The following is a 24,706-nucleotide window of genomic DNA, read 5'->3' as shown; positions in this document are numbered from 1 at the left end:
ACAGTTCTCGGATAAGTGAAGTTCTTTGCTCCTCTTTCACCAATCACTTCCCATCACCATATTTTCTGCATCTTCGTACATCCATAGTTGAAATGGAGGACAGTGGGACGTCAGCTGGTATAAATTTATATTAAAAATGAAGAAATTTCTCCAGCTGTACTTCAGGTGTCGATTTCATTTTGGCAACTAGTTTCAACGTTCTAACAACGTCATCTTCAGGCCCATACACTTGTTGACGTCAACTGCGTGCGGCTGATATCAGCCGACGTCAACAAGTGTATGGGTCTGAAGATGACGTTGTTACAACGCTGTAACTAGTTGCCAAAATAAAATCGACACATTAAATACAGCTGGAGGAATTTCTTCACTTTTAATGTATATTTTATGCACGTGGCATTGCTTGTTTCACTTATAAACTTTTCTTCCACAGCTGCTTTCTTTGACTGCAAAAACAGTTAGACAGAACACTATCTACTTAGGTTGCACTCCTCTTTACACTTTTTTCTCTTCTCTCTCTTTCATTAATTTCTTATTTTCTTCCGTAGTGGGGGATTTAATGATTCTACACTTGTATTGTGACAGATCTCTAACGTTTCTGTCATTTTTGGATGTGTAGGAAATACGTTAATACAGGATGTGTCGGGTCTGTGTCGCGTTACGCGGAAAACAAAAGCAGGGACGAAACGCTCCGTCCCTCGGGCTTTGCCAGCCGGTGTATCGGTTGTAGACGAGTTAAAGAGACAATCGCTGCTCTGTAAAACTCTGCAGACTAGCATGTCAGTCAGAGAGCTGTGTATGAACTCAAACAGCAATCGTACAAAGTAACGGCAGTGCATCGATTGGCCAATTCTGATACTGTTGCTCAAAGTACTTATTACAACTGGCTAGCCGGCCTTTGTGACCGAGTGGTTCTAGACGCTTCAGTCCAGAACCGCGCTGCTGCTACGGTCGCAGATTCGAATCCTGCCCCGGGCATGGATGTGTGTGATGTCCTTAGGTTAGTTACGTTTAAGTAGTAAGTCTAGGGGACTGATGACAGATGTTAAGTCCCATAGTGCTCAGGGCAATTTGAACCATTTTGAACAACTGGCTACAACAGTTTGTGTGAGATGGAGAGGCTGATCCTGCAGTGCTGTTATTTATTTGCTGAAGCGTGGCTGCATTCATCAGGGTATGTGAACTCGAAGTCCAATCGACGCTGGAGTCATGATCGGTTACACGAAGATGTGAAAACAGGAGTGTGATGTGGAATTAGGGAAACACGAACTACTGGACCTATCTTTTTGCACCAAACTATGACTTCTGATAGCTATGTGGGAAACGTACTGCAACTTTTATCAAGAGAATTACCAACTAACGAAAATACTTAGATATTATACGTAGGACAATGCAAGAGCACAATGCTGTATAAAAAACGGGAGAGGTCTGTACGTTTCATGTTCCTGTGATGTTCCTACGAGAAGACGAGAAGAAATTCAGCCGGCCCGTCAGTGTAAAATGGTTCAAATGGCTCTGAGCACTACGGGACTAAACATCTGAGGTCATCAGTCCCCTAGAACTTAGAGCTACTTAAATCTAACTAATCTAAGGACATCACACACATCCATGCCCGAGGCAGGATTCGAACCTGCGACCGTAGCCGTCAGTGTAAACTCACACTGTTGTCACACAGCCACTTCAGTAGTGTGATTTTGTGCAAGTAGTACCACAAAGAAACGAGTAATACAGAACAGACACAAGTGTCCCACCTACACAGCTCGCTCATGGCCAATAACAGAGTTGTCGGATCTACTTCGCTACGGTATTGTGGCATAAAGTCGGCGAGCGGTTGCTGAACCAAATACGCTCTATTACCACGAAAGACACAAGGGGGAAAAAGAAAGAAGATACATGAAACTGACTTTTCACGCCAGCTAATACTTATAATATTCCCAACTTTAAGCTGATACGATTTGCTATGGGAATGAAAAAGAGTTGAAGAATAAGTCTTCTGTGGGACTGTTGCGCCTGTAGATAGATATATTGTGTTCATCTGAGTTTAACCCTCTTAAAAATAAATATATGCTCTGTCATCAATCATCGTTTGCACTGAGCGAGAATTGGTGTCATCAGACGACCGTAATTAGACTGTAATTATGTATTAGCTGTGTTCTTATTCTTGCACGAATGAAACAGTTACAGGAGTCTGATCCGAGACTCCTACAGTCTTCAGGAGAGAGCTGGGCAGGATGCCGTGCTGAGACCTACACTACTGGCCATTAAAATTGCTACTCCAAGAAGAAATGCAGATGATGAACGGGTATTCATTGGACAAATATATTATACTAGAACTGACATGTGATTACATTTTCACGCAATTTGGGTGTATAGAACCTGAGAAATCAGTACCCAGAACAACCACCTCTGGCCGTAATAACGGCCTTGATACGCCTGGGCATTGAGTCAAACAGAGCTTGGATCGCGTGTACAGGTACAGCTACCCATGCAGTTTCAACACGATACCACAGTTCATCAAGAGTAGTGACTGGCGTATTGTGACGAGCCAGTTGCTCGCCCACCATTGACCAGACGTTTTCAATTGGTGAGACATCTGGAGAATGTGCTGGCCAGGGCAGCAGTCGAACATTTTCTGTATCCAGAAAGGCCCGTACAGGACCTGCAACATATGGTCGTGCATTATCCTGCTCAAATGTAGGGTTTCGCAGGGATCGAATGAAGGGTAGAGCAACGGGTCGTAACACATCTGAAATGTAACGTCCACTGTTCAACGTGCCGTCAATGCGAACAAGAGGTGACCGAGACGTGTAACCAATGGCACCCCATACCATCACGCCGGGTGATACGCCAGTATGGCGTTGACGAATATACATTTCCGATGTGCGTTCACCGCGATGTAACCAAACACGGATGCGACCATCATGATGCTGTAAACGGAACCTGGATTCATCCGAAAAAATGACGTTGTGTCATTTGTGCACCCAGTTTCGTCGTTGAGTACACCATCGGAGTCGCTCGTGTCTGTGATGCAGCGTCAAGGGTAACCGCAGCCATGGTCTCCGAGCTGATAGTCCATGCTGCTGAAAACGTCATCGAACTGTTCGTGCAGATGGTTGTCTTGCAAACGTCCCCATCTGTTGACTCAGGGATCGAGACATGGCTGCACGATCCGTTACAGCCATGCGGATAAGATGCCTGTCATCTCGACTGCTAGTGATACGAGGCCGTTGGGATCCAGCACGGCGTTCCGTATTACCCTCCTGAACCCACCGATTCCATATTCTGCTAACAGTCATTGGATCTCGACCAACGCGAGCAGCAATGTCGCGATACGATAAACCGCAATCGCGATAGGCTACAATCCGACCTTTATCAAAGTCGGAAACGTGCGCATTTCTCCTCCTTAGACGAGGCATCACAACGTTTCACCAGGCAACGCCGGTCAACTGCTGTTTGTGTATGAGAAATCGGTTGGAAACGTTCCTCATGTCAGCACGTTGTAGGTGTCGCCACCGGCGCCAACCTTGTGTGAATACCCTGAAAAGCTAATCATTTGCATATCACAGCATCTTCTTCCTGTCGGTTAAATTTCGCGTCTGTAGCACGTCATCTTCGTGGTGTAGCAATTTTAATGGCCAGTAGTGTAGTTACGTTCGAGAGTCCAAGAAAATGTCACTGACGATAGCACATTTATTTGGCAGTAATACAGGATTGCCTTCCAAAGTGCCACGCCACCGCTGAGCCTGCTGAGCAGCGCACATGTCCGGCAGGCGCTCGTCTCGCAATACCGCCAGACCCGCGAACCGTCGGGTGTCAGCTCTTATGTCACGGGGCGGCCAGCGACGTGGGGACGTCAGCGACCTTCAGCTCCACGCATCCATCTTCAAGTGCACTCGTTGACGTCGAAGATTCACACGCGGGAGTCGGACCCCGGGCGCACCTGAAGTACTCGCTGTCACGCAGGGGTCGGCTCTCGGCCACGTTTAAGAGACGGGAGCTGGCGGCATCGGTGTCTGCCACAGGAATGGGACGAGCAGGTGCAGTGCCCCGCTTCTCGAAGGCCGAGCGCTCGCACACCGGAGCACCCGGTCATTCGCCCGTGCTGCGATAACTCCCGTGTTTGCTGCAACTTGCTCAGCATTTCCCCCCTATGTGGCGGTTCTGTTTCTGTGAGCTGCCGAGGTATAACTCGGACGAAATTTTAGTGTCCACCGGTGATACTAACCTGGAATGTAGCACACTGATAAGAGCGAAGCGTCGGCAGCCTGAAGTTTTCTTTTTTAATCACAGTGCTACACGTTTAAACCGTGCAGTTCTCGTTTTAAATGTCACTGGACAATCTGTTTCACTATGCCTGCAGCTGTGCCCGTGTGGACACATCGTTCACAGGCATTTCATTGACCTGAGCATACCGTGACGAAGTGGTCAGCACTTCTGCAGGTGAAATGCGGGTTTATTTTGTGACGTGCCAGCAGTGATGTTGCATTATAAACGTTCATAATCCTACGCTGCTGTACGCGGTACAAATAAAGTAGTTGAGCTAGAGAGCTGCCTCAAACGCATGTGATAGAATAACAAAAATGGTTCAAATGGCTCTGAGCACTATGGGACTTAACTTCTGAGGTCATCAGTCGCCTAGAACTTAGAACTACTTTAACCTAACTAACCTAATGACATCACACACATCCATGCCCGAGGCTGGATTCGAACCTGCGGCCGTAGCGGTCGCGCGGTTCCAGACTGTAGCGCCTAGGACCGCTCGACCACCCCGGCCGGCTGAGATGATCCCGGACAGTTTCTGTATGCTGGGCGCAGCTGCTTTCTGATTCTGTAAACGTCTCCATAATAACGCCTCTTCATAGCTCTATAGACGACTGTAGTTTTTGCCTACAGCGGTTTGAAAAATGTCAGAAACGTAGCCAGATGTCAGGGACTTTCTGATTCTACTGTAGGAGTGTCTTGTTGGTGAGGAATAAATGTGTGACTCTTCAAGTTATCCAGGCGGATATGTTGTAAATAGTCTTCACGGGTTTGCCGCCGGATGACGTTGTGCAAATTCCACAATATTTCCTCGGAGCAACTGTCCGACATCTTCAGCTGGGTGAACCCTGCTGGTGGTTAGGTACGACGACCATCTGAAGATGTCTGACAGTCGCTCCGAGGAAATATTGTGGGATTTTCACAACGTCATCCGGCGGCAAACACGTGAAGACTATTTACAAGGAATAAATGTATCAAAATTTCGCGCATGAGTCGGTAGTTTTCACGAATCTCATTATTTATGAAGTCATATATATTTTGAAATACGTGCCGTACAATGATATTTGTGTAGGTACATTCAGCGGCATATGTAGGTACTAACTGCGAAATTTATTGCGACTAGAGTCTGGAGCATAGGAGTAATAAATTTAAACGTCGTGAATGATGCGGTAGTTTTTCAAACATCTCATTGTTTATGACGTCACATCTCCTGCGCTATGATAGGTAGGTGCTTTTCACCCCCACAGCGATTGTTGCATGCCAGTAGGTTATGGTTGAAATCGGTCGAGTGATTTAGGAGGAGATGTGGAACAAACAAACATGCACACAACCGTTTTTATATTATATATGGATTTCGACGACCGATCGAGTCTAATTGGAGTCCACATAACAGCAAATCTCGCAGCACCTCGAGAAGACGACTGGTTCGCTCGTTGTACATAAAATGGAAACAACAGCTCGGTTGTATACACCACGAATGAGATCACAGCGTAGCATATGGTGACCTGCGCAATGCACCCGTCGAGGTAGAGAGATCGCGTCGCAAGCGAAGAACTGCGAACGCTGAATAAAAATACTGAGATGTGTACGTCCTAACAGTCTAGATCATTCCTCTGTAAAACTCTGCACAGTCTATGTTTGAAAGGTAACGAATGTACAGTAAAGAAAATGTTAAGATATTTAGTACCCCATGGAGATTTACTGAGAGTCATTACTGTCACGCGCCATCCGCTATTGGAACAGGAATGGGCCACACACCGTAAAATGGCTTGCAGAGTATACATGTAGACGTCGTGTTTCTCAAAATAGAAGTTGTGTTGTCTGACTTTCTTCCAGTACTGGTTATCGAATTAGAAATGTGGAGTTTCAGTTATGTGCTCGAAACAATGCGGAATTGAGCAGTTCGTGGTAATACGTAGAAAACCGATCGCTGTGGCTTTTGATATTGGACTGCTGTAGGGCAGGTGGACCGAGAACGATGTAACGTGTACGCATGTAGCACACGGTTCCATTCAATTGCGTTTTAATCGGTTCATTTAAATTTCGCTGACGAATAAGGAAAAAAAATTGGTAAAACTGCTGAGGTCATCGGTCCCTAGGCTTATACACTACTTCATCTAACTTACGCTAAGGACAACACACACACACACACACACACACACACACACACACACATGCTCGAAGGAGGACTCGAAACTCCGACATGGGGAGCTGCGCGAACCATGGCAAGGGGCCCTAGACTGCGCAGCTACCCCGCACGGCCATTAAGGAAAGAACACCCAACACTGAACCTCTATTTTTGGAAATATGACTCTGTAACTACTGCCCGTGTTAACATGTGTTTCGAAGAAAAGTTTAGCATTTTTACTAAATAATTCCTCATTTATGCTTGTCATACACTACTTTTTTTTCCTAGCGGCTTCTGCTCCCGCTGTCATTAGATTGGTAAACCTTCCGGCATCTACTATACAGACAGAAAAAAACCTTGAACAATGATAGAACACAGACCTACGCGTTTTAAAATTAGTTTTTTGTTTTATTTTAATCGTACGATCTATGGTACTTCTGTTGTCGCTGAACAAGGATGGGGCAGTATCTCTGACAATGCCTTGTCAGAGTGTCCATTTAGAAACTGTTTATGAGAAAACGCAAATCAGTATGGCCATACGGGGAACTGGAACCCGCTCCTTCCGGATACGAGCGAATGTCTTAACAAGATCGCCACTTCGCCCAGTAGCGGAGTCTGACATGTTAGCCTTGGGTGCAGTGCTTCCACTGGAGCTGCGGTCCCAAGGAAAGCACTTTGCGTTGCTGCAGCTCAGTGCAACCAGACACGCGCCAAGGCCGCGCTCTCAATGTTCAAAACGTTGGTTAGTCAGGTGCATTTTTCTGTTAATGGGAGAGGGCAGTAACATATTCTTATTCTCTCTCTCTCTCTCTCTCTCTCTCTCTCTCCCTCCCTCCCTCCCTCCCTCCCTTTCTCCCTCTCCCCCCTACCCCTCTCTCTGTCCCCCTCCCTCCCACACTTTCCTCCTTCTATCCTCCTTCCCCTCTCCCCCAAATGCAGCTTGCCATAATTCCAAATTATAACGTGCCACAGATGCTAGTTTAATAGTAATGATATTCATAATAATAAAATCTATCTACTTTCTTCTTCTTCTTTTTCTTACGCCTTTGCCCCGCATCGGTGCAGAGTCGACATGGTCATTAACAGTTTTGGCATGGTTTAATTTAAGGTGTGGCCGGGCGCCGTTCCTGTCGCCACCTATGTACCCCTGGGACGGAGTGTGTGTACCCGAATTGTCTACGTGTAGTGAAAGTGAGTGAAATTTTTATAAATGTTTGTGAATCGTGTAAGTGAGATGGGAATTGGGTACCAGCCCGTTATTCACGTAGGAGATGCGGGAAACCACATCCAGGCTGACAAGCACACCGGCCATTGTCGGTAATATGATGGGCGGATTTGATACTGGGCTGGCGCATCTCCCTGTCCCAGAAACGGCGCTTTCACATTCACGGTTGTCTGGGTGGATAATAATAGTAAAATGTGTAAAATGTTTTAATAAGATGATGATAGTATAATTGCAACAAAATAATTGATAATAATAATAACAATTTGTTTGCTTCAGTGGTTAGCACATCCCTCCAACATAATGCCCAGAAGCTACAATCAGAGAAATGTACACTCGAAAACCATAAGTTTGAAAATTTGAGAAGTACATATGTCATGCAATTAGTTTAGGAACTCTGATAGCAACAAACTGTGACAACTCAGACAACATAATAATTTACACGATATACAGTTGGGTAGCAACTGTCGTGTCGTCAGCAGCACACCGGAAGACAGCGTTTCGTTTGTAAGTTGTAACGAGCTTCTCATAACAAGGAGGGACTCGCTTTTCATTTACTGTGTGCCTTTCAGTTCGAATTCGTAAATTTCTTGCGGGTTTGTGTACGCAGTTGCCACAGTTCCGCCTTATTATAACTGTGGATTTCCGCCGTCTTTAGTGTGGAAATGGACTGTCTTTGCAGGGTTCATTTGGTGACCCTTAGCTGACCACTTCCAAGCGGAGCTGGCTTTGGTCATGCAGCTTGAGTCTCTCGCCAGTTGGCTTCGCTGTGGTGTGGCGGGGGAGGCGGAGGGGGGGATGCGAGGTACGTCCAGCATGGTCCTGTTCAGTGATAGGCCTAGTACTGTGACCGTCCCAGTTACTGCCCACATTGAGGATGACCCCTTACCCGTGGTCGACTGGAAAGTCGTTTCAAGGGGATATATCAAAACTGCACCAAATCAGAATCCTGTGAAATTTGCACGCGGTTTACCTGGAAACTACGTGCTCACTACGCCACAGCCAACCTGAACCCCGAGTCCTCGCCCTCCCCCTCCTTTCACCCGCGGTAGGCTGCTGTGCGGCCCTGTCGCAGCCGCGTCGACGCTGCCTTTCAAATGAACAATGTAAAACACCAACTGTCTACATAACGTTATACGATATTCCCTCTTATATAAGCACGTGGTAGCCGTGCTACTCATTTTACAATTCATATCCTTCTTTTCCTTCTTTTATGATGCATTTCTACATCTACATGACTACTCTGTAACTCACAAACAAGTGCCTGGCAAAGGGCTCATCGAACCCCGTTCAAGCTACACTGCTGGCCACCCAAAATGCAACACCCTGAAGGAAGCTCCCAAATCGGATGAAATTTGCTGCACGCATTTGCGGCGACGAGAGCTGCACACGATTAGCGTTTCAGCTAAGGCGCATATCACGGGCGCCAGTTCAAATGGTTCAAATGGCTCTGAGCACTATGGGTTTAACATCTGTGGTCATCAGTCCCCTAGAACTTAGAACTACTTAAACCTAACTAACCTAAGGACATCACACACATCCATGCCTGAGGCAGGATTCGAACCTGCGACCGTAGCGGTCACGCAGTTCCAGACTGTAGCGCCTAGAACCGCACGGCCACACCGGCCGGCCGGGCGCCAGTAATGTCACTTACGACCGCTATGTAGGGGGGGGGGGGGGGGGGGGAGAGGGAACAGATTGCTGCACACATTTGCGGCGACGACAGCTGCACACGATTAGCGTTTCGGGCGCATATCACGGGCGCCAGTAATGTCACTTACGAGCGCTATATAGAGGGGGGGGCGGGGGAGAGGGAACAGAAGGCCGTGTGGACGTACTAGATTGTTATTTCGTGCGGCTGTTTTACGTAAGCAGCTTCAGTGTGCCTCCTAGAAGACAGCGGGCGTCTTTCGAGTACGTTTCACAGTTCAACCGAGGAAGACTAGTTGCTTGTAGAGATTGCGGATCATCCTTCAGAGAAATCGGTGACCGCATCGGACGGAACCGAGCAACTGTGATGCAAATCTGTAATCGTTGGATGCAGGAAGGAACGACGGACTGACGGGACAGATTGCACCCAGATCGTTGCACCACTAAAAGTGATGACATGTATAGTCTGCGCATGGCAGTAATGGCTCTTTCTGCCACGTCGCGAACCGTGTTGCGCAGCAAGCAGTGTCCGTGCGTACCATTCAACGCCGTTAGCAGCGGAGTGGACCGCGACAAGCCGTCCATTGCTGCGTTTACTACTGAGTCAGAGCCCACAGGCTTTTGCCCCGGCTGTGGTGCGATGAATAACGAACACGGACAACCGAATGCAACGACATTGTTTTTACGGGCGAATACCGATTCTGCATCCACCACCAGGTTGGAGAGATTAGAATTTGGAGACACCGTGGTGAGAAACTGTTGCATCATGCATCGCCATACTGGTCTGGTGGTCCTGGCCCTGTAACAACCCCCTTCCCTCCCCCCCCTCCCCCGCCTCCTAGTACGCATTGGCAGTACACTAACCAATCAGCGTTACATCTCTGAAGTTCTCGGATCCTGTTGTCCCCATGCCTTCGGAGCTTGCCGACCGCCACATTGCTACAGGATAATACACGACCACACGTAGTACGCAATGTTCAAAATACCGTCGACATTTCACTGTTGTGCAGATATTTTCAATGAAGTACCGATGATAGGGGTAAGGGTTACACGAAATGCAACTAATCTGATCCATAACGAACCACTAGAGGCCAGAGGTCCCTTATACCAAAACACTCGGGAAATATCCCCAAGCAACCTCCGAAATTTTGTCAGTGGAATTCTGATTCACCCCGTACACGTGCAATACAGCCTTTCCGTTAGAATGGCAATATATGTTATGTTCACTACATGTACCATATGCTGATCCACGGGTGTAGACCGTAATTTATTTTTGAGTATGCTTCGTCCTGTAGAAGAGATTTTTAAAATCCCTGTTTGTAATCCGGTTTTAATGTTTTCCATCGTATTTTCTGAAGATTTGGCTGTATGTAAAATGTATATAAAAATATAATCACTTCCGTTTGTAAAGCCGGCCGCTTTGGCCGAGCGGTTCTAGGCGCTTCAGTCCGCAACCGCGCTGCTGCTACGGTCGCAGGTTCGAATCCTGCCTGGGGCATGGATGTGTGTGATGTCTAGGGGACTGATGACCTCAGATGTTAAGTCCCATAGTGCTTAGAGCCATTTGACCCATTTTGAACCGATTGTAAAAACGTAGACTTTACATTTGATCATGGAGCATCTCCAGTGCGCACGCACATCGACGGGCGCCCGTCGCCGTGACACGTCACGTAAGGCCGGGCCGGGGCGAGCCGGGGGTGGGGACTATCGACCCTTCCTCCACCTTTTCTGGGTGTAGATTTCGCTGGGTGCAAGTTACAGGACACCGCTTCGAGGTGTGGCAATAGTGAAAGACTTTCCTGGGGTCTCCCCAGTTCTCAGGAACATGGGACGGGCACCGTCTGTGGCTGACAAAGATGCTGAACCAGTTGCAGTCGCTCGTCCTCTTCCAGAGGAAGCCTCTTTGCCCGCAAGATTGGGCATTCACAGGGGGTGGGGTTAGTGGTATTACGGTTCTGGTGTAGAATGGACTAGCCGGTTTTTTAGGTTAGAGGGTCTCGGGAAAGTGCAGATAGGGCTTCAGTCTCAGAGGGTGTAGGACGAACACAGGAAGAGGTTAGACTGATTGTTGCTATAAAAATCAGTATTGTAGTTGTATATTGTCGTATCTGTATCGGGAAAGAACCAGAGCAGCGAACACTAATAGAAAGCACTGTAGCTCAAATTGTTATGGGTAGGGAAAGCTGTCTACAGCCGGGGATAAGTTCAGACGAAATTTTTACAAAGGAACTAACGTTGATCAGAAAAGACCTATAAAAATACAGTTCCTGGCGGCGTGTTTGTTGCTGTTAGATGTCGTTTACCTCGTAGCGAAATTGAAATAGATAGTTCCTGTGAGGTAGTATGGGTAGAGGTTATACTTGAAAACCGGGAAAAATTACGCTTTTACCGACCCCCCTCCCTCCCGACACAGATGATTCAGTTGCTGAACAATTCAAACAAAACTTGAGTATCATCTCAAGTAGATACCCCAGTCGTACTATTATAGTTGGTGGTGACTTCTATCTACCCTCGAGATGGCGAAAATACATGTTTAATGTCGGTGGTAGGAATAAAACATAGCCTGAAATCGTACAGAATGCGTTCTCAGAAAATTACTTTGAACAATTTGTTCAGAAACCACCCGGAGTGTAAATGGCTGCGAAAACGTACTTGACCTCTTAGCAACAAATAATTCTGAGCAAATAGAGAGCATGATGACGTATACAGGGATTAGTGACCACAGGGTCGTTGTATGCGAGACTGAATACCGTAACATCCACACCCACAAAAAATAAACGCAAAATACATCAATGTAGAAAAAAAAAAACAATAAAAGTTCACTTCACATTCTTCTTCCCAGCTATGAGAGGATAGACCAGACGTGGCTTAGATGCAAGGAAACAGTATCTGTGGTAGTTCAGAGATTTGTGCTGAATAAATTGATAAAAGATGGTACTGATCCCCCGTGGTAGACAAAACACGTTAGAACAATGTTGCAGAAGCAACGAGAAACGCACGCCAAATTTAAGAGAACACAAAATATTGGCTATGTTTTAATGAAGCTTGAAACGTAGCGGGGACTTCAGTGCAAGATGCTGTTAATAGCTTCCACAAGAAAACTCTTGTCTCGAAATCTTACAGAAAATCCAAAAAGATTTGAGATTGTGGTCGTACACCAGCGACAAGACAAAATCACTTATTAAACTTGGTTTTCCGAAATTTGTTCACCAAAGAAGACGAAGTAAATATTCCAGAATTGGAATCTAGAACAACTGCTAGTATGAGTAACTCAGAAGCCGCGCGGAATTAGCCGAGCGGTATTGGCGCTGCAGTCATGGACTGTGCAAGCGGTCCCAGCTGAGGTTCGAGTCCTCCCTCGGGCATGGGTGTGTGTATGTGTTTGCCCTTAGGATAATTTAGGTTAAGTAGTGTGTAAGCTTAGGGACTGATGATTTTAGCAGTTAAGTCCCATAGGATTTTACGCACATCTGATCATCAGTAACTCAGAAGTACATATCTGCGGTGTAGCCAAGCAGCTTAAATCACTTAATAAAGGCACATCTTCCGGTCAAGGTGTTATACCAGTTAGGTTCCTTTCAAGTATGCTAATACAATAGCTCCGTACTTAGAAATCATATACAGCCGCTCTCTCTACGAAAGATCCGTACGAAAGACTGGAATGTTGTACAGATACCACCAATACTCCAGAAAGGAAGTAGGAGTAATCGGATGAATTATAGATTCAGTTAACTGACGTAGATATCAGTAGGGTTACGGAACGTATAATGTTCAAACATTTGGAATTAAAATAAAAGAACGGAAAGAACGGTCTATTGACACGCACGGCTTCAGAAAATACCGTTCGTGTAAAACACAACTAGCTCTCTATCGGGACGAAGTAATAAGTTCTATCGTCAGGGGATCTAAAATTGATTACATATTTATAGATTTCCAGACGACTTTTGACACCGTTTTTCACAAGAGACTTCTAATCAAATTGTGTATCGCTACAATTGTGCGAATGGAATAGAGATTTCCTGTCAGAAACGTCACAGCACGCACTTATCGACGGAAGATCATCGAGTAAAACAGACGCGAGTATTATAGGCCCTCTGCTGTTCCTTATCTATATAAACGATTTAGGAGACAATCTGAGCCACCCTCTTAAATTGTTTGCATATGATGCTGTCATTTACCGTATAGTAGAATCATCAGAAGATCAAATCCAATTGCAGAACGAGTAATACAAAGGATTGTATGGTACGAAAAGTGGCGATTGTCTCTGAAGGGTTAAAAGTGTAAATTCATCCACATGACTACGAAAAGAAGTCCGTTAAATTTCCGTTACACGATAAGTGACACAAATGTAAGGTTTGTCAATTCAACTAAACACCTAGGAATTACAATCATGAAAACGAATTGCAGAGTAATCATGTGGATGTAGTTGTACATTATGTTGTGGTGCAAGCAAACCAAAGATGATATTTTATTGGCAGAGCAGAATACGCAAAAGGTCTACTGAAGAGATTGCCTATACTACGCTTGTCCGTCCTCCGCTAGGTACTACTGTGCAGTACGGGATCCGTATCAGATAGGATTGACACAACGTTTCCCGAAATTTCGATCACCAACTTTCTCCTCTGAATGTGAAAATATTTTATTGTTGCCAACCTATATAGGGAGGAATGGTTATCATAATAAACTAAGAGAAATCAGAGATCGTAGAGAAAGATTTAAGTGTTTATTTTTCCCACACTCCGTTATCGAGAGGAACGCTAGAGAAATATACATGAATATGAAGATGGTATCTGTTCTTTCGGACAGATACCATCTTCATACATATAGTTAAGGGTAACCGGGCATTGACCTTCTTCTTCTGTGCTGGATGCACACGCATTGCCCGAACTCTTACGGGACTCGGTAAGATTGTCTGCCGCGAATAATGAGTGTAATGGGCAGGGGCACTGCGAATATAGTGTGTTGACATTAAGTTGGGATTGTGAGTCTCACGGAGAGCGTGCAAGGGATAAATCCCTGCAGTCGCACTATCCTCTGTGCCCTCGGTGGCTCAGATGGCTAGAGCGTCTGCCATGTAAGTAGGAGATCCCGGGTTCGATTCCCGGTCGGGGCACACATTTTCAGCTGTTCCCGTTGATGTATATCAACGCCTGTCGACAGATTTAATTATCATTTCACTAGCCGGTCGGAGTGGCCGAGCGGTTCTAGGCGCTTCAGTCTGGAACCGCGCGACCGCTACGGTCGCAGGTTCGAATCCTGCCTCGGGCATGGATGTGTGTGATGTCCTTAGGTTAGTTAGGTTTAAGTAGTTCTAAGTTCTAGGGGACTGATTACCTCAGATGTTAAGTCCCATAGTGCTCAGAGCCATTTGAACCATCATTTCACTAGAGAAATAATCTGAATGTGTCTCGAAGAACCCTCTCCCAGGCATTTAAGGGTGAATTGCAGAATAGTCACGAAGATGTAGATGCAGATAAAATCGAAGTGTACTCTCACCGTTTATCAGTGCTTCATTAAGCATTACGATTGTGAAAACAGTTGTGCAGACAATGACTATGTGAGTGGAAGGCTGCATCTTTCAGTCATTTCCACGTATATTTGAGAAGTCAATAAGTCGGCCTGTTATCTTTTGACGCGAGAAAACTTCTATTCGTTCGTCGGTCGAACTTCCTATGACAAAATACCGTCAGATTTGAATTGCTAATAACTAAAAGGCTAATAATATAGGTTGAGCCCACAATAGATAGATCGTGTTGCAAAACCTCTCGTGTATGAGAGCAGGATCTGAAATTAATCAGGAATCAGGCACACCCTCGAGATTCAGTGTTAAATTTAATGTGCGCAACACTTGTAATTTATTGGCCCTAGCACTGAACCTACAGGTAAGGAACTGAGATAATATTTATCATTAACAAGATGTGGCTGTGATGATAAACTCAAGATTTAAGTAATACTATGGTTTATTATAAAAGACACACGAATAGTGATGCAAAAGAGAAAGTTATGTGGGCAAGAAATTTACAAAGATGTACCATACTATGAGAAGTGCACATTAAAACTCTGAGTTGTCAAAGTTACTGGAAGAGAGTAAGGAGCAGAAAATTTATCTAATTCTGTGAACTTGGTACTGGCTACGACGATCGTAGTGACTGTTTCTCTAGGAGCAACACCCAAGAACTCTAAACATCGGAAGAAGCACTGACGAATGGTTCAAATGGCTCTGAGCACTATGGGACTTAACATCTGTGGTCATCAGTCCCCTGGAACTTAGAACTACTTCAACCTAACTAACCTAAGGACATCACACACTGACGAATGAGCCAGTGATATCTGTCTAGCAATTTAACTACAATATTCTCGATTACCCTAACATGCCGGCGCTGTTAGTGGTGCGCAGAGGGGAGACACTGTGACATCATAAGATGAGAGCGCAGCTGCATGTTGCCTCTGTCACATCTGCCCGAGGACTCTTCCACTTTCCACGTCTCTTCAGCCTGCGGGAGCGACTATATGCAGTCAGCTCTCCTCCCAGCTGTTAGCTCCTCTCTTCACACCAACAAAATGCGACCAACAATTCTCTTAAAATTTACTACAGCCCACCAATGGCGTAATTGTTTCTATGACAATATTTTGCACAGAGAAACAGTGAAACGTCAACGAGCCAATGAATAGTATTTGTTCTCCTCTTCTCTAAAACGTTTCGCGCTGATTGTTACGTCCTCATGACATCTGTATCAGTACTATCACTCCTGCCAACAATGAACGTTGCATTATAGGTCCTGTGAAATGTTAAAAAGCTTGCAACCAGCCGACTCTGTTCCAGGTCCTCGTGTGAAGTAAGTCAGTGCTGTTTTGATAAGTTTTTAGGAAAGCCAGGAGACGTCTATCTGCCAATGCATGTCACTCAACATGCTCCTAGCCCTGCCACCCACTGGCAGAGTTCCGTCTTCTGGAACGAAGGCGTTTTATCTCGGCCGCCCACAGACCGTACTATAAATGGACAATGACCTGTTCGCCTGCTCTCCGGGTGGCATTCGTTGGCTAGGAGGCGGACGCCCTGCCTGCTATTACTTCTCCATCGTTTCTGCGAAGGCGGGAGCACCCACGCCCCCCTCCACCCCCCCCCCCCCCCGCCCTCATGGCTTATTCCATCGGACCTCGCAATGCGTCACCTTTCTCATATGCACAGCTCTCCAAACTTTCAGAGTTAACACACAAAGCAAATGAATGTACCCAGAACCGTGTTAAATTGCAAGAGGTTAAGAAGAGGTAACGAAATCAGCCCATACAATCACTGTGGTATCACGACTCATGTTAAACTGTTCAACTCCCCTCCATTTGCATAATTAAAGGTGAACAACAATGAAAACAGCCTAACTGATGAAAGGATTGCCGCATTTCAGTGTCTGTACGTACCTGTAGTATAGTGTCACCGCCAGACACCACACTTGCTAGGTGGTAGCCCTTAAATCGGCCTGCGGTCCGTTAGTATACGTCGGACCCGCGTGTCGCCACTATCAGTGATTGCAGACCGAGCGCCGCCACACGGCAGGTCTAGTCTACAGAGATTCCCTAGCACTCGCCCCAGTTGGACAGCCGACTTTGCTAGCGATGGTTGACTGTCTACATACGCTCTCATTTGCAGAGACGACAGTTTAGCATAGCCTTCAGCTACGTCATTTGCTAGGACCTAGCAAGGCGCCATATTCAGTTACTATAATTACTATTTTCAAGAATGTATTCTGAACAGATAATATTGTGAATTATGTACCGCCAAGAGCTACGTTCATCATTAATGGATTAAAGTTAAGTATGAAACTAATTACGTTCGCTTTCTGAATTCTCATTCCTTGTCATGCTCCAGACCTCACGTCAGTATAGTTCTTCCCTCCTCACGCCAGCCTGCGTGAGCTAAAACGCGTGCATTTCGGCCTCCACTCGTAACACGGTGTTGGCTCTTCTGCTAACACAAAATGTAGCACAGTATTTATTTTGCCTGTGATGTCATCGTACCAGTGCAGCCACATACGCATCATTCTTACACGATTGTTACGCATTAGCTCTGCGTCAAGTAATAAACTGGTGTAACGTGAAACGCGTTTGGCTAGCACAGTGTCATTGTGAAGAGCTTGCAGTGTGTTACTAGGACCCAAAGAAAGACAGTAAAAATATTCGCCGAAATATAAGTGAAAATTGGTATTCAATTTAAAATTACAAGATAATGGAACATGTCATGTTATATGACTCGTAAGAATGCTCGGAATTACAGAACATGCAAGTCAGGTGAAATCTCGTGTTGAAAGGAATACAAAAAGCCCATTGTCTAGCCATAACTGTGAATTATCTATTTTGTAATGATTATACTACTCTGCGTAGCCATTGTATTACAGATATTGATAATTAAATTACGTATCATACGAAGCACTTGATCTTATTCGGGCGTTTTCACGGAAAATGTACGGCACGGACTTGAACTGTGGACTCAGAATTTTTTTATTGGTGAAGAGTTTTACCATTTCTCTCTTTGGTTATACGACATCCAGTAGTTTGCTGGTTCTGTTTGTGTAGTCAGGAAGCGTATCGGATTTTTTGTTTACAGCAGGTACAGTCAGCCTCGGGATGCGAGCCTTTACGTGGCTTGGGTGGTATCTGTCACACAGCAATCACATCCGAGTGGGCACACCCTCACATTAGCAACTGTGAAGTAGCCTGTATTAAATTTCTGTAATTTTTAGAATCTCGTCACATTTCCGAAACACTGAAGATGTCATGCTACTGTATTATTCGAAACTTAGTTGTGAAATTTGGAAATTGATACACCGCACCGTGGCAAGGAAAGTGTATCAGTTCAAAAGCCGACTTAAAGATCTACAGAACGTATACTGAAATAGTATAATGTTACTTTAAATTTCAAGTAAGTATTGTTGACAGTAAATTTCGTTATATTTATCGAACACCTTGGGGCACTTCACACGTATGTTTCAGTTAACATAAATTGTAGCCTATTCCCGATGTTATTCAATCTGTATATTGAGCAAGCAGTGAAGGAAACAAAAGAAAAATTCGGAGTAGGAATTAAAATCCATGGAGGAGAAATAAAAACTTTGAGGTTTGCCGATGGCATTGTAATTCTGTCAGAGACAGCAGAGGACCTTGAAGAGCAGTTGAACGGAATGGACAGCGTCTTCAACGGAGGATATAAGATGAACATCAACAAAAGCGAAACGAGGCTAATGGAATGTAGTCAAATTAAATCGGGTGATGCTGAGGGAATTAGATTAGGAAATGAGACACTTAAACTAGTAAAGGAGTTTTGCTATTTAGGGAGTAAAATAACTGATGATGGTCGAAGTAGGGAGGATATAAAATGTAGACTGGCAATGGCAAGGAAATCGTTTCTGAAGAAGAGAAATTTGTTAACATCGAGTATAGATTTAAGTGTCAGGAAGTCGTTTCTGAAAGTATTTGTATGGAGTGTAGCCATGTATGGAAGTGAAATGTGGACAATAAATAGTTTGGACAAGAAGAGAATAAAAGCTTTCGAAATGTGGTGCTACAGAAGAATGCTGAAGATTAGATGGGTAGATCACATAACTAATGAGGAAGTATTGAATAGGATTGGGGAGAAGAGAAGTTTGTGGCACAACTTGACCAGAAGAAGGGATCGGTTGGTAGGACATGTTCTGAGGCATCAAGGACAGCGTGGAGGGTAAAAATCGTAGAGGGAGACCAAGAGATGAATACACAAAAAACAGATTCAGAAGGATGTAGGCTGCTGTAGGTACTGGGAGATGAAGAAGCTTGCACAGGATAGAGCAGCATGGAGAGCTGCATCAACCTATCTCTGGACTGAAGACCACAACAACAACAACAACAACAACAACAAATTACAATTGCCGTTTTCTGACTTGTCACTTTTCTTGTCGGGGCATGATGCTTAAAAATAAAATTTAAACGCTTGTACTTCTTTTGTGAATGCTGTCGGAGTGTGATGCTTAATAATAAAATTTAAGTGCTGCTCCTTCTTTTGTGAATGCACGATCACAGCTCTGATCAGCCGCCCTCTCCCTGGACCCATGCCTGTGATCACTAGCTTTTGCTGCTTACGACCGAATTTCTTTCATCTCCCTGGACCCATGCCTGTGATCACTAGCTTTTGCTGCTTACGACCGAATTTCTTTCAATAGTAGTGTAATTCTATCTTCGTGGTCGCTATGGAGCGATTTGTTGGATGCTTAGTACGTTCGCTAGAGTCCCTTCTTAACGCCGTGTAGTGGTAATTAAAATGTAGCTACTGACAGAAGTCCAGTGTGGGCGGTAAATACCGCGTGGCAGTGAAACTTGGTAGATATTCTAATGCGGAACCGATTTACGCTGGAAAATTATTAGTTCCAATTTTGGCCACCGTTGCAAATCTGGTGCTGTGAATGCAAGAAAGACATACAGAAATGTTTCCATATCCAATGGATTAGGAATGGTACGTGGGCAGAATAGGTCAAACAAGTGAGAAAGGCATAATGTTAATTTTTTTATTAACTGCTGCTTACACAGGTAGTTCAGTATGAGCACCGGACGTCGATGAGATGCTGCATCCATAAAACGGCGTGATCAACAGTCGCTGACGGTAATTCCGGTGGAATCTGAGCAATGTGTTTCCAAATACTGGCCTTCGGACCTGACGGAGACCGAATGCGTCCCTAGTAAACGCATTCTTTTAGATACCCCCAGAGCCAAAAGCCACGTGGATTCAGATCAGGTGATCATGAGGGCCTTGCATCGGGAAAACCTCACGATATAACAAGTGCGTGGAAGGTTCCATTAAGCAGGTCTTTCACTGGGTGAACGACATGAAATGTTATCCCATCGTGCATGAAAACAGTGGTTTCAAGACAGTTGTGCTCTTCCAAAGCAGGAATATTATATGCTGTACAAGGAAGTCTCGATAACGTGCAGACGTATTCTTTTCAAAGAAGAACGAACCGAGAATGAAGGGACTAATAAATCTGCACCACGGCGAGAGCAGCGGCTCTTCGTGCACGAAACGCAGTTTAACAGTACCCCAAATTCGGCAGTTCCATGTATTCGCTGCGTCTGGTAGTGTAAAATGTGCCTCGTCACTCCATAGAATATTTCCCGGCCACAACAGCTAACTAACTCCTAAGTGCAACTCATTCACAAAAATAACCGCACTAAAGTTTTTTAGTTCAAACCAGATCACCTAACGAAATATTCAAAGTCCACACGTAGAAAATATTTTAGTGAATTCGCCAGCAATACATCCGAGTATGATAAGTCCACAACTCAACCAGGTCGCCTGACGTGACTTAGAATAAGTCCCCGAGTTGAAAATATTCCAGTGTTCATTGCTATCGGCACATGCCAATATCACGAGACCACGACTCAATGCTTATCGAGGTGTCACTGAAGATTTGTACAGGTCTCCTCAGATAATGCTTCATTATCGATAAATGCATCATTTGCAGAAAATCTGAGCTCGCCATTAATATTGTACTGCAGTCGATTACTCCCCATCCGAGATAATATGCTGCGTCCTTCCTACGAAGAAATCCTCAATCTAGTCATAGTTTTCGTTTGATAACCCGTCTGACCGCACTCCTGTTAATGTGCAGTGCTGTAGTACTGCATCAAATGTTTTTTTAAGAAGTGAAGATATGCTGTATCTAAAAATGTAAACTCCGTCCACAGGCCCTGGCAGGTCCATCGGTATCGACCGACCGGCGTGTCAACCTGTGCCAATGGCGTCACTGGATGCGCCTTTCCTGGCCGTTGGCAGTATCGTGAGCTGCAGTCGCTACTACTCTCTAAAACAGCTCCTCACGAGGCTGAGGGCATCCCGTTGCATTCCCCCCAACAAGAAAAAAATCCCTGGCACTACCAGGAATCGAACGCAGGTTCTCCGTATGGCAATCAGCCGTGCTGACGTCTCAGCTGCACAGTCGCACGAAGTACTGCCTCTGTCGGCCTGTTTTCATCCGTGGCTTTTATGTTGTCTCATGGAAAAGCCGTTATTTATGTTTCGAATGACCGAGTGTTTCGGAATCAGTCCTAATTGTCACGGAGGACTATCTTTTCGAGATACCTATTTATGTTTCATTCTATCTCCGAAACTTAAGCTTCGTCAGAAGCGACTGAGTAGGGGACGCCGAACGCTAGACAATGGAATTCCGTAACCATTCTTTTAAAAATGTGACTGTGCCCTCCATTGATACCGTTTGTGATATCTGGCGTTCCGCAAGGTACTGTCATAGGCACTCTGCTGTTCCTGATTTACATAAATGATCTAGGTGTGAATCTGAGCAGCTCCCTTAGATTGTCTGCAGATGACGCTGTAATTTACCGTCTAGTAAAATCATCAGACGATCAATTCCAATTACAAAATGATCTAGAGAGAATTTCTGTATGGTGCGAAAAGTGGCAATTGGCACTAAACGAAGAAAAGTGCGAGGTTCAAAAAATGGCTCTGAGCACTTCTGAGGTCATCAGTCCCCTAGAAGTTAGAACTACTTAAACCTAACCAACCTAAGGACATCACACACATCCATGCCCGAGGCAGGATTCGAACCTGCGACCGTAGCGGTCGCGCGGTTCCAGATTTTAGCGCCTAGAACCGCTCGGCCACCCTGGCCGGCAAAAGTGCGAGGTCATCCACATGGGTACTAAAAGAAATCTGATAAATTTTGGATATACGATAAATCGCACAAATCTAAGGGCTGCCAATTCGTCTATATACCTAGGAATTACAATTACGAGCAACTTAAATTGGAAAGACCACATAGGTAATATTGTGGGGAAGGCGAAACGAAGACTACGCTTTGTTGGCAGAACACTTAGAAGATGCGACAAACCCACTAAAGAGACAGCCTACATTACCCTTGTCCGTCCTTCGCTGGAATATTGCTGCGCGGTGTGGGATCCTTACCAGGTAGGATTGACGGAGGACATCGAAGAAGTGCAAAGAAGGGCAGCTCGTTTCGTGTTCGCGCAATAGGGGTGAGAGTGTCACTGATATGATACGCGAGTTGGGGTGGCAGTCACCGAAACAAAGGCGGATTTCTTTGTGGCGAGTTCTATTTATGAAATTTCAATCACCAACTTCCTCTTCCGAATGCGAAAATATTTTGTTGCCGCCCACCTAAGTAGGGAGAAATGATCATAATAATAAAATAAGAGAAATCAGAGCTCGAACGGAAAGATTTAGGTGTTCCTTTTTCCCGCGCGCCGTTCGAGGGTGGGATGGTAGAGAAGTAGTATGAAAATGGTTCTATGAACCCTCTGCCAGGCACTTAAGTGTGAATTGCAGAGTAACCGTGTAGATGTAGATGTTGTCGGAGTTATTCTGGAGGATGACAGTTCAAATCCCTTTCGGTTATCCATATTTATATTTCCCGTGATTTCTCTAAATCACACGAAGAAAGAGCCGAAACTGCACTGTAGCGGTGATTTTAAAATAAAAGCGTATTCAATCCTGCCAACGACAGCCAGTGTGGCAGCTTGTTATCATTCATAAAATACGTTTCGACTAGAGAGCCCATTGCAAATAAAATATTCGATTACTCGATATACGATTTGAAGGGATGGACAGACCGAGCTGCAGACGCCAGACAGACGAGTGTGTGAGCAGTCGCCGCCCCCCTCGGCCTTTCTCGGCGCCTTGGCATTTACAGTTCGGCCGGGAAGTGTGCAACCGACTACGGAGTTGCCGCAATGCGAACGGTGAGGCGCGTGACGTAGCGTGATACGTCATTGCCGTCAGTTCTCGTACCTGGGCGCAGCAGAATTAAAGGAGAAAATTATTCTCCGTCTCTGACATTACGCAAATCTCCGAGTGGACGTCCGTGAGGGGGAGTAGGATGGGTTGAGGCGCAAATGCAGAGTCTACCGTCTATCCGTTCCTACAAATATAACTTGCCGTCACCTCTACTTTTAACGTGCAACAGATTCTACTTATTTAATCTATAATAATAATAAATCTGGAAAACCGTTGTGCCTCTCTGTCTGTGAACATGCTAATCTCCGAAACTGCTAGACTAATTCTCACGGGATTTCCTCAGATAATAATGGAAATGCCATGTGGCTAGGGTCTCCCGTCGGGTAGACCTTTCGCCTGGTGCACGTCTTTCGAGTTGACGCCACTTCGGCGACTTGCGTGTCGATGGGGATGAAATAATAATGATAAGGACAACACAACACCCTGTCCCTGAGCGGAGAAAATTTCCGCCCCAGCCGGGAATCGAACCCGTGCCGTTAGATATGGCATTCCGTCGCGCTGACCACTCAGCTACCAGGGGCGGACATTTCCTCATGTAATTTGAGCATAGTTTGAGGCACCAGCCGGCCGGGGTGGCCGAGCGGTTCTAGGAACCGCGCGACCACTGTGGTCGCAGGTTCGAATTCTGCCTCGGGCATGTATGTGTGTGATGTCCTCAGGTTAGTTAGGTTTAATTAGTTCTAAGTTCTAGGGGACTGATGACCTTACAAGTTAAGTCCCATAGTGCTCAGAGCCGTTTGAAGCATTTTGAGGCACCATTTAAGCTTCAGATCATCAAAATCGGATCACGAAAAGAATCGTGATTTGAAGTTTTATTAAAACTTGCTCGACTGTTTGTCTCAACACGCTTAGTTCCAAAACTACTAGACGAATTTTCGTGGGATTTTAGCAGGTAACTCGAATACAGTTTTGGGCACCGTAAAGGCTTAATCCATCAAAATCGGATGACGGAAGAAAATGATATCCGTAAATATTATAAAAATGTATGTCTATACGTATGTTCCTTATCTCCTGAGAAACCTCTGGCGATTTCAATCACACGCCCACATATCGCTTCTGTCTAGAAAGAACACTATCAAAGGGGTGTGACCGAAAAGGAAGTGCAGGACAGGATGCCCGAATACGCAGATTTAATTCATCCAGTATTTGGGAACGAGAGCGCTTTGTGACTTGCAACAAACTATACACCTAATTTCAAGCATTTACCAAACTTTTTCCGCTGGTACCCCTCACTAAACGGTGAAAGGAAAAAAGTGTATCACTTACTATATTTTCACGTCAGGCATGACGTTTTAATTTATTACTTTTTTACCACTAATTGTATTCGCGACCAATTTTGCAGACAGTGCTCACATTTACCACTGAATGTACCTGCCAAATTATATCATTGTACGATACATAGTTCAAGATATATGATGCCATAAAGACTGAGATGCGTGAGAAACTCCCGCATCGTACATGACGTTTATAGTTGTTATTACTAACTCACTCAACCGATACCGATGAAGTTCGGTAAGGAGATAGCCTGAGTCCTGTGGAATAACATAGGCTACTTTTGAAAGTGTGTAGTGCAAGATGCTTATTGATTTGAAGATCACGCGAATTAGGGAAAATGTTTAGTCTTTGAATAAGCTCTTTGACTTCTGTACTTTTATCGTAT

General features: G+C 45.1%; 1 protein-coding gene and 1 non-coding gene across 2 annotated transcripts in view; both read left to right on the top strand.

Moving 5' to 3' along the window:
• LOC124722248 (sodium-dependent transporter bedraggled) overlaps positions 1–24,706 on the top strand; it is a 733,406-nt gene that overhangs the window by 239,169 nt on the left and 469,531 nt on the right. The gene's annotated exons all lie outside the window — the stretch shown is intronic.
• On the top strand, positions 14,296–14,370 carry Trnat-ugu. The gene has a single exon. It is a non-coding gene; the product is annotated as a tRNA-Thr (tRNA).

This window comes from Schistocerca piceifrons, chromosome X, assembly GCF_021461385.2.
Source record: "Schistocerca piceifrons isolate TAMUIC-IGC-003096 chromosome X, iqSchPice1.1, whole genome shotgun sequence".
NCBI lineage: Eukaryota > Metazoa > Arthropoda > Insecta > Orthoptera > Acrididae > Schistocerca > Schistocerca piceifrons.
Note: the sequence above shows the minus strand (reverse complement) of the source record. Positions and strands in the feature narration are given on the sequence as shown.